We start from the raw sequence: 11,625 nt of genomic DNA on the forward strand, positions 1-11,625 counted from the left end.
CTGCCTCTGCTTCTCCCTCTGCTTGTGTGCTCTCTCTCTCTCTTTGCCAAATAAATAAATAAGATCTTAAAAAAAAACCCCACTGGTTGCATGGAAGAACATTTGTTTTCTCATTTATCAAGAAAAAAGGGTGGGGGGAGTTGATGCTCCTGAGCTGGGGTGTGAGAGTGGTGGGAACAGCTCTTGAAAATGACCTATTGGGCTTCTAGTTCTACATGTCTGCCAACAGCCCTTAAGAAGCCCAGGCCTAGTTTCTTAATTCCACCTCTGTGTCCATGAACGTCATATGGGGGGGTGGGGATGGCAGGGAGAGAGGAGGAGATTCATGAAGTATTTCTCACATTTCTGAAAGCTGGATGGAATTGCTACATTTATCCATTAAGAACCTATGTCTCTTTGCTTTTGGGTGTAATTATGCTGTTTCCAGATGATCCCCCTTGTTTTTCATGTTGACCGGATATTCTCATGGCAGTTAGTTTTGTCTTTGATTATTATAGAATGATGATAAAAGTTAGTTATTATTTCATACGTGCACTAGTACAGGTAGGTAAGATTATTTGAAAACTGACCAAGAGCAGAAGTAATTCAGTAAAGAATTTATTTGAAGTTCGAAGTAAGGATACCTGCAGAAGAGGTGACAGCCATATTGTTCCTTTTCTGGCATTTCTGGAAGGTCAGTATATTTGTTTGTAGGCCTTCTACAACAAAGCACCACACAGAGTGGTTTAGACAATGTAAATTTATTGTCTCAGTTTTGGAGGCTGGAATTCTGGGAGTAAAGTATCAGTAGGGTTGGTTCCTTTGGAGGGTTGGGAGGGAGGATCTGTTCCACCCTCTCTTTTTAACCTGTAGTTGGCTGTGTTCTCCCTATATTTTTTTCACATCAGCTTCTCTTTCTGAGTGTCTGCATGTATATCTTTGTTTTTATGAGACCACCAGCCATGTTGGATCAGAACCCTCCCTAATGACCTCACTTTAACTTGAATGCCACTGTAAAAACCCTATGTCCACTATGGACTCTGAGAAACAAACTGAGGGTTCTACGGGGGAGGGGGATGGGGGGATAGGTTAGCCTGGTGATGGGTATTAAAGAGGGCACATACTGAATGGAGCACTGGGTGTTATACGCAAACAATGAATCACGGAACACTACATCAAAAACTAATGATGTAATGTATGGTGATTAACATAACATAAAAAAAAAAACAACAAACCCTATGTCCAAGTAGGGTCCCATTCTGTGGTATTGGGGGTTAGGACTGCACCATATGAACCTCAGGAGGGGCACAACTCAACCCATCACACTTGAGAACTACTCAGACCTGGGGTTTTGTGACCTCCAGCACTGTGTTGGCGCTTTCAATTGACCATTTACCATGCACCCTCCACCCCGACTTCATTCCTCATGCATTTAGAGAGAAGCACATGGATAACATTTCCTGAATTCTAATTCCTCTTTTCGTGCTGCAAAGCTGTTATTCTCTTTGGTATCTCCTTTCATCAACCTGGCTGCCAACCAATGTCTAAAAAAAAAAAAAAAATCCCAACACTGCAAGCCGAGTTCCTGCCTTGGGTCGATGTGGGTTTATTGATATTCCAGCATGGTTTGCTCCATGATTTATGCTCTGCAGTTTGTGAACCACAGACCCAAGGGGAAAAGAGATAGTGGAAGAGGGGATTTTTCGATCACTTTATATGCAGTAAGTGAATCTCAATTTCCTGCTATGTTATTCCAGAGTCCTTAAATATCCTTTTCGCTGCCTGGACATTAGAAATTACAAAGGCTCTACATTCTTCAGGATGAAATATGAGTCCTGTAAGATCTATAATCAGAGCAAGCTCTTAATAATACGAATGTAGCTATGGACATATGCATCTCTCTGACTTGGGGTGAGGGGAAGACACCTGTATTGGGATCTGAAATGGTAAGAACAGCTTCAGGTATATGAGAGACCTTATTATTCCTGTGTCTTGAAGGCAGGAACCACAACCTGCATCCTCACTTCCCACCGTGTAGGCACAAAGTGAAGAACCATGAAAGAAATGAGGATGGCTACTTGTGTTGATGTCTGCTCAGAACAGGACTTCTGAAACCAGCAAACCATGATGGGGTAATGAGCTCTGCAGGCCCAGATGTAGAATAGGAGGAAGCACACAATGGCAGAGCTGGAGGAGAACTAAGAAATTGTTTATATGAGAAAAAGCAGACACACACACCTCTCTTTTTTAATGTGTATTGGTTTCATAGTAAGACAAAAACCAGGCCATTATCCGTAAGAATAAAATAACTTCTAACATTCTATTTCGGGGTAAGTGTAGAAACAATCATAGGTGGCTCGCACAAACATAGAGAAAGACAGAGAGGAACGGGACAGGGTGAGGAAGACATGGAAGGGAGAAGATGGTGGAAGTTTCCATCCTGGGCTCACCAGCCCATTGGCTATACAAGCTTCCAAGTGGTTTGATTTAGTAACGAGAGCTCATGAGAAAGAAAATGTGAAGTTGCTGAAGGGTTGTGCTCCAGAAGCTACAGGCAGTCTGTCTCCAAGCCTTGAGGCTTGCAGAGGAATAATGATGCACAGCGAGAAGTATTTCAAATGTGCAGCTTGTTGATGGCACCTGTACCATTCGTTGGACTCTCAAGCAGTCCTCCGAGGTGGGAGTGGGGAGCCTCACTGACAGGCCAATTTCTTCCTATTGTAGAGAGTCCATGGTTGAGAATCTGAGGTCCAGGTTCCATTTGCCTTGTCCAGCCCTCACTGGTGGACCCTGAGTGGACTAGTAAAGTACTCCAAGACAGGACTAGAACTCAGGTTTCTTTGGCAGCAGCCTAGCATTGTGTTCACGTCACCTTTTCCTTTTCCTCCCAGCAGGACTATGGATTTTCTTTGGTCACCTCTGCCCTGTGAATTCCTCAATTTGGGGAAGTCTGTCTTATCTATGGTGGGTGTCGTGTGGTGACTTGCTGAAGAGATGACAGAGAAATAGCACAACTTGAAAGAATTACTAGTTTTCAATCCGTTACCCTTAGGATGTTCTCATATTTGTAGCCCAAATACAAAGACCATGTTCTTCAACTAATCTCTGGTCAGCAACTCAACTGGATTATTTCAAGGATAATCCCTTCTCTTCTTGGCTTTCTTCCTTCCACATTTATTTACTAAGTATACATGAATGAGGTATAAGTATTGTGCACTCCTGATGGTGGTCCATGCTATGAATTTCAATCTGGTCTGCAGTGGTCCACTTAAATCCACCAAATCCAGTCACGCCATAAACAAAACCCTTCATTGGCTCCTCTGCCTGAAAATTAAAGTTGAAGTTCCTGAAGCTGCTGAGAGGGATGTGGGTAGGGGCAAGGATGGGAGATGAAGCTGGAATGAAGCAGGGGCAGGCCGTGGAGGACCACGTGCACCTGGTTAAGGACCTTGGAACTTGGAAGCAAATGAATCTGTAAAAGAAGGAGCTGAGCTAATGATCTCTAGCAGCCACTTTGCTCTACATTCTGTGATTCGATTTATATCATAAGCCCAGTGTCACTACACTCAGAGCACCACCATGGGTTGTATTATTATTAAATTGCTGCTTTTTTGCAAGTTATCAATTCAGTTACTCTGAATTACTCCCCTTCACTGTTGAAAACCACCAAAGTAATATATGACATGGTTCCTATCTTCAGTAATGCACAATTGTGGAAATTATGAGGTGTGCTATTATTGCTTTTCATATTTATTTACTGGGAACATGTTTATTGAAGGCCATGGCTCCAGATTAGAATCATAGGATCGTGGATTCTAGAATCAGACAGCATGGATCCAAACCCTGATTAGGTTACTTACTGTGTGACCTTAGGCAAGTCACTTAACCTCCTGTTTTCTCATCTATAAAATGGGGAGAGGCATTATTCCTTAGCTTTGTGGTGAGGATTACAAGAGGCAATGCTGCTGAAGTGCATAGAGCCTGGCCCATGGCCAGCACCCGGGAAACTTTATCTTGCAGTATTCTGTTACGGCGTGTGGTGCTGGAGACATGACAGCGTACCAGGTAGGCACGCATCACACCATCAGGGGATGGTTAATGATAAACAAATGACTAAAAAAAGTAATTTCTATCGCAATTAGCACTGCAAGAGAAATAAGCACAATGCTATCAGAGACAAGGCAGATTCTACTTTGGAAGGAGTGTCTCAGAAAATGTCTCTGGAAAGGTGACATTTAAACCCCCATTTGACATATGAGAAAAGCCATTCATTGGAAATGCCAGGGAGCGTGAGTCCCAGCTAAGGGATGAATAAGCATAAAGCCTTTGCAGCAAAACAGAGCTTGGCACGCTCTAGGAACTAACAGAGGACCAAGTGTCCTGCAGCTCGGTGTGCAGAGAGGTGGGGTGGCAGGAGATGCAGCTGGAAAGGGTTCAGGGACAGATCCTTCTGGGTTTGCAGGCCAGAGTTTGGAAGTGGAAGGGACAAAGCAGCAAAGTGGCATGATGTGATTTTCATGGCTTTGCTTAATATGTACAAATGGTTGAGTGAATGTCTTCCAGGCCCTCTGAATCAGGTAGTGGGTGCAGATTTTAAAAGGCAGGAAACAAAACTGCAAACTCTGGCAGCAAATTGGAATGCATTACTGGGAATGAAAATGTTCTTCATTTCTGGAAATGTTATAGGGAAACAGGAGCCTTCCCTCAGAGGCAATCCCACTTCTGAAGGGCAGACACAGAGCCATGGTTGGTTGCATTTGGCAGAGTGTGAATTAATTCTAAGTGCATGCACTGGGAGAATGCAGTTTGCTATTTAGTATGCCAGGCCCTGTGCTGGGCTAAGGACATAAAGATAAATCAGATGCACAGAGCTACCCACTCCTGAAGAGCTCCCTCCTCTGCTGCTGGAGGCTGGCTTATGGCAGATCATCCCCTGTCCCCCGCCGTATGTGAAGTGCAATGGAGGAAGGAACTTGCTGACAGATTCCATGCTGACACAGAGAGGGGGGAGCTCTGCTCTCTAGGGAGCAAAAGAAAGGTGTGACGAAGGAGGTAATGAGGGGAGGTCACCTTCTCTGGATGTCCCTCACCTCCATCTATCTCGGCCAAATGGATTTGCCCTCAATTTCATTTCCTTGGAGTCTCATTTTCTTCCAAGGTGAGAAAGTGCTAATTTGAGACCCTGACCCACGTGATAAAGGAGAATGGGCTCTGAGAGTGTCATGCGTTCTCCCACGCAAATGGGAATATTTCCATCTAAACTGGGGTTACTATGGAAAAATCTTCACTTAAAGATCCCCAATTTTTATTTTTGAGAGTTTTTGACCTAAATTTAATAGTCATGAGAAGAGAGGATTATGAGAAGTTAGAGGATATGAATAGTACTTACAAATACTGTTTTTACATTCAAGTAGCATAGTCTATCAGGCATAGGTTTATTAATCTCATCACTTGCATACCCATTAATCAGGCATTGTGCTAAATTCTGGGGATTCCACATGAATCAGGCACCATCCCCATCTTCAAGGACCTCACAGTTCCAGGGAGAATCATATAAATGAATATGCTGCGTTGAAGTGGAAGCTGGCATTTTCTGTATGACCCAAAAGGGTAAAACTAAGATCAGTGGATGTATATTACCAGCAGATGGATTTCAGTTTGATGTTAAGAACCACTTTCTAATGACTGAGGTGGTCAAGGGCAAGTAGAGTTTCCTGCTCCCATGCAGGAACCTTTACCCCAAGATGGCAGGCACGAGGCAGATGTTAGTTGGACCATGTGGAGGACACTATAGGAAGGAACTGTATGGTTCACCTTCAAGTCCAGCCATGCTTAGATCAAACCTTTGTTTAGGTAAGAAGGAGACTTCTTGCAGTTTAGCAGATGGGGTTGAGAGACCCTTAAAGGACAGATGGGCAAGGACCCATAGCTCTGCCAAAAGATTTGCTGGGCAACTTTGACCTTCCACTCATGGGTCTGGTGCCCCCACAGGTTCATGGGATCCTTTAAAAATCTGATAAAGTGTAAACCCAGCTTGAAGCCACAGGACCCATAATTATTCCTTATATGTGAGAATAAAGTGAGCACAGAACACAGATATGCCCAAATGAGTTTTCTGCTTAGAACCTTTCAGGAGCTCCTTAATATCCTTTAGGAGAAATCCTGGGCCCTTGTTATCAATCAGGTTTCTCATGATCAGCTCCTACTTCTCTGCCCCCATTTCTCTCCCTCCCGCCTCACCCTTTCTGCCCCCCATAAGGATGTGCTGCCTTGTCTACAGCCTCCATTTGTCCCAGAAGCAGGCGGCTCCCCCAGGCCAGGGAACAAGTTCATGCTTCTTTCCCCCTACAGGGCCTGGAACAGTGATTAACAGAGTAAGTACCAACAGTGTTTTCCTACCGAAGCTTAGGAAGGCGCGAGGTCAGATCTCACCTCGTCATTCAGTCATGGGGAAGGCTGCGACTGTGAATACATTTCTCTCTGAAGTGGACATTGCTGGTTTTTTACCACTAAGGTTTACACTGTCTGTTCCAATTGAGATGACCCAGATTTCTTCTCAATGGGCTCAGGGCTATTTAGCAGAGCTTGGCTTTTTCTCTAATGGGGAAAAAATAAGAGCTGGCATTCACCGCAGGTGCAGTGCTGAGAGCCCCGAGTGCCTACCCCATCCCCGTGATGGCAGTGTCACTCACAGGCTCCTCGAGAGAAGGGTTTCCAGAATCCAAGACCTAGGGGACAGGGTTGGTGGGCTGGATTTCAGGACGAACTTACCTGGAGTGGACAGGACAACAGTTTTCTCTTCCCTTCCCTTCCCTTCCGTTCTCTTTTCTCTTCTCTTCTCTTCTTTCTCTTCTCTTCTCTTCTCTTCTCTTCTCTTCTCTTCTCTTCTCTTCTCTTCTCTTCTCTTCTCTTCTCTTCTCTTCTCCTCTCTTCTCTTCTCTTTTCTTTTCTCTCTTCTCCTCTTCTCTTCTCCTCTCCTCTCCTCTCATCTTCCCTTCCCTCCCCTCCCCTCCCCCCTCTTTTCTTTTCTTTCTTTTCTTTTTTCTTTTTTTTTTTCCTAGAAGTACGTGCTGAGATAACATCCAAATTGATGTATTGGCCACACGTCAGATATATTAAGATTCTGTTCTCAAAACGTCAAGAGAAGAGAGTAGTGTACAAAATCTTGTGTTGAATGGCTGTGGAGGATCTTCTGAAGGGCTGTCCAGACCCCATCACATAATGAAAAGCTTCAAACAGAATTTGGTTTAGGCCACTTCGAAGCTTCGCTGTTTGGGCAGATGCCTGTGCTCTGTGATTTGTCAGGTGGAAGGAAGAGCACGTGGTGCAGGAAGTGGAGGGGAGGCCGCGGGACAGGGCACGCCTGGCATCCAGCATGGGCTGTGGGGCACGGGCAGGGCTCCAAGTGCGGCCTCCCTTGCCTTCCCCCCACCTTGCGCTCCACCACGCAGGTCCGAAAGAAGGCTTATGTTCTGAAGTTTCAGTGAGGATTCTTCACGATAATTTGAGTTCTTTTTCAACAGGTGAGAAGTCCTTGCATTCTCAGTAATTGCTCACTTTTGATGTGTGTGCACTACAGATGATGAGGTACTTCCCCTAGTTCTCGACTGATTTACCCTTGATGGCAACTCTGTGGGAAAAGCAGACTGGGGGAGGGGTGGCAGTGGCCAAAGTTCCCGAACTTGAAGTGACTTTGACATGGATGGAGGGAGGTGGCTCCAGCCCTGGAAACACCTGTGGCAGAAACCAGTTTTGGAATCCAGAGTCTCTGTTCAAGTCCTCGCCCATCTGTGCCTACTTGGGCACTGCTGGGAATCCGCACATCCTTGACATTCTCCTTTCTTCAGCTGTGAAATTGCTGTATTGTGAGGATGGGAAAACAATATGTCATTTCGTTACAGCATAGATACACGGCACATAGTGGCACTTAGTGCATGATGGCTGTTTTCACTTTTACCTTATGGAGCCCCTAGAAACTTCGGATGCCCTGCTTTATATGTGAGATGTGCTCAGTAAATGGCTATGTCCCTATTTTACAGAAAAGAGAAAAGTTGTGACCTAAGCATTACACAGCCAGTAAGTAACAGATGTGATTTGAACCAAGTAAAGGATTAAAAGTTGCTCATTGGTATAAATCTAATTTAGAATTGGAAAAGATAACTAATCCACCCTCCCCTTACCAGTAGGGAAACAGTCCCAGGAACGGGGCCTGTGCAAGGTCATATGGTATGTCAACAGAGGACAGAGACTGGAACCTAGGTCATGTGACTCTTTCCCACTGGTCTCCTCAAAGATGTGTGCCTCTGCCCCCTATAACACTTGCCTTCATACGCTCTTCTGGGTCATTGTCAAAGTCCTATCTAAACCCTCCAAGTCACATATGTTAGATATGTAAGCAGCATGTTCCAATGATATGCATATCCTATATTAGCAATAAGTTATTTATTGTATTTAATTAATCTATCTCAAAAGTGGTCCAGGTTATATCTGGGGTGGGAAAAAGCAAAAACTCCAAGGCATATTGAAACTTTTCACAATATGTGTGTTCATCTGGCTGCAGTTTTTAATAAATATCATAAGTAAAAGTATCAGAAAAATTCAATCCTCTAAAACATTTCATGTGTAGGTCACTAACTGATAGATGGAGGTGAAGGTCCCAGCTGGCCTCCGAACTTGGGGGATGGCTCCTGTGTTTTCTGGGTGGGCACAGGGACACTGGTAAGCAATCCAGGACACTTATTCACCCTGGGGGACCAGGGGGGTTCAGCTACGTTGACTGCTGCTTAGATTTGCTTTGTTTGAACAAAAGGGGAATGTGAATCTAAGTCAAGCTTAAGGTCACTGAGGACTAGGAACATATTAGAATCAAGTCCTTTGGGCTTATCCTAATGTTTTTCAAATACGCTTTTTGAATAGACAATTCTTTTGGCTCTTTGACCTTTACAAATCTTATGGACACAATCTCTCAGAAGGATGGGGATCATTTTCACTGGTGACATAAGAAAGTTGAAATCTAAAGCACTACTTTACAACTCTGACAGCATCTTACCAGTTACCTGGGAAGCTTTTTATAAAAACTTCTGGTACCTAAGCCCTACAGAAACTATTTGGATATAATTGGTCGGGGGTGGGACCTCAATTTTTTTTTTTTTTTTTTTTGTGCTTCCCAGTCTATGTGAGTCTACACAGCATTGAGAATCATGCTCTATGACAAGGTAAGAATAAGCCAGGTGCAAGGCAAAAGGGTGCCCTGAAGGGGAGGGATGCTGTTTATAAGAATAAAACTGTCTCCTCTCATCTGTGACTAGAATTAGGAAACAGAATAATTGTCTGGCCAAGGTCATGACCCATTGCTCCCTTCCAGTTGGATAAAACACAAGCTCTTGGTGTGGCCTTCAAAGCTCTCCACAGCTGGTTACCACCTGCATTCTGTCAGTGACCCCCCACATCTTGTGATTCAATTACATAGGACGATTCAGTGCACCCCAAACACAATCACATCAGTACTATGCCCCCTGCTTAAGACTTCTGTCTGGCAAGCTTTGCATGGTGAGCACTTACTGACCATTTGAGGACTATGTCAATCATCCTGTGTTCCTGGAAGCCTTCTCTACAAACTCAAGCCAAGATTTAACCCCTCTGTGAGTGTTCCCAGTAACTGGCTTATTCCTCTGTTAGAGCACTTGGTTGATGTCAAGCCTATGTCCCCCTTGCACACTGTATACTCCTTGATCCAGTTATCTCAGTCACATCTGTTCTGTGCCTGTCACAGAGTGGGTGCTTTATAATGCATGTCAACTGAGTGAATGCCAACCACATAGCTCTAGTTTAGAACTGGAACTGAGAGAATTAATTTTCTCTAATCTATTTTCCCACAGTCCCGTCACATGGGATACAAGACGCTCAGTTCTTAGAAGGGCTCTTTGTCTCCTTTCACAGATAGAGAAACTGAGCTTCTGAGAGATGTGGTCCCAAGGACACCTCAGCAAATGTTTTCTTCCACAATGTCAGGTGTCCTCCTGCAGTGGAGCTCCTGACCATCACCTGTCCACAGAGTATGGTGAGCACCGTGTCTGCGGCATGGGGCAGCTGCCAATAATCCAAGGAGTTAATGAGCCCAGTTCACTTTTAGCCATTCCCAGGGCTTCAACTTCCACCCACCTACTCACCTCCTGCATTCAAAAGGCTAACCCAGTCTTTGCTCATATAGTCAACTGCCTACTGGACACCTTCAGTTGCCTTTTTCCATGGGGGCCTTGAGTACCAACACGGAACTCATCTTCTTAAATTTTTCTCATTCCCTATGAGGAAATGAGACAGAAACATGGGAGTCCTTCTCATCCTTTCCTTTCCCTCACCAGCCGCATCTTATTGCTCACATGGTCTTGCTGATGTCACTTCAGAAACCTCTTTTCTTGATTGTGAACCCGATTTCTTCGTTTGGTCTTTTAGAGCCTAGATCAATCCCTCATTTGGAGTTGCCGGTCATTTTTCCAAAAAAAGAGACTTTCAAAAAGTTTTTTAAAAAATGGTGCCTCTTCCCTGGATTCACAGATGATTTAAAAAATGATAATTACCTCTTCCATCCTCAGTTATGATTCTATTTTAGAATCTTCTTCCTCTAATTAAAAAAAATCATCAACTCTTAGTGCTATTTGAGTCTGAGTCATTTGTGCAGGAAAATCAACAGAGTTGCACAAATAACTGTGCAAGGCAGGAATCAGGTTCTCCAGCCATCCCCTTGGGATTGGGCATCTGCACAAGACGCACACACCAGCTCTCCCACCCCGCTGTTCAGATTGCCCATGCCAAACAAAGACATCGCATTTTGGGGTAATTTCCACCCAAGTTTCTCTTTTAAATACTATGGAGAGCCCCTGGCATGTGTATGAATTCAATCAATATTATCTATTATTATGTTTCTGTCCCTGCATATATTATTTAGGGACTTGAAAATATGCCTCAATCCTGCTCATGATATGACTAATCAGCTGAGGTGATGACCAATGACCAATTTTCACTCTAGCAAGCATACAGATATGTCACCTCATCTTCTTCAATTTCATTAGTCATCAAAGACTCATAAAAGCTGGAGTGGGAAAACCCATAGGGATCACCAAGCATGACCCCTGATTTTCACATCCCTGAACTAAGGTCACACATCTCGTCAATGTCAGTTAAAATGGGCACCAAGTTTTAGAAGTACACAGCACACATTAAATCTAGATTCTCCCTGGAGGAGATAACCGCAGACTGTTACATGTGGGGTCAGTGAACTGCTAAGTTACCCTGGAAGCATCTAGATGCATTTTGAATTGCCACAGTGGCTGTGGAGATGAGGGAGAGAGAACTGGTCTTGTTAGCCAGTCAGTTAAGGGAGAGAACAGTTAAGGAGAGGCTGGCGCAGGGGCACATGAGGCTCACAAGGCCTGACATGTCCCTGGAATGTGGACAAGGTAAGTAGGAGCGAGGTGAGAGTGGGATGTGCTGAACATTAGGCTGGGACAAGATGGTGAAGGAACTTAAATGTCATGCTAAGACTCTGGATGTTTCCATGAACTACAGAGGAGACAGCAACAGGGTTTCAGCAGCAACAACCCATCATCCTGTGTTCCCCTGGAGTGGCCATGTTGGTTGGCCTCCCCA

This window comes from Halichoerus grypus, chromosome 10 (genome assembly GCF_964656455.1).
Source record: "Halichoerus grypus chromosome 10, mHalGry1.hap1.1, whole genome shotgun sequence".
Classification (NCBI taxonomy): Eukaryota; Metazoa; Chordata; class Mammalia; order Carnivora; family Phocidae; genus Halichoerus; species Halichoerus grypus.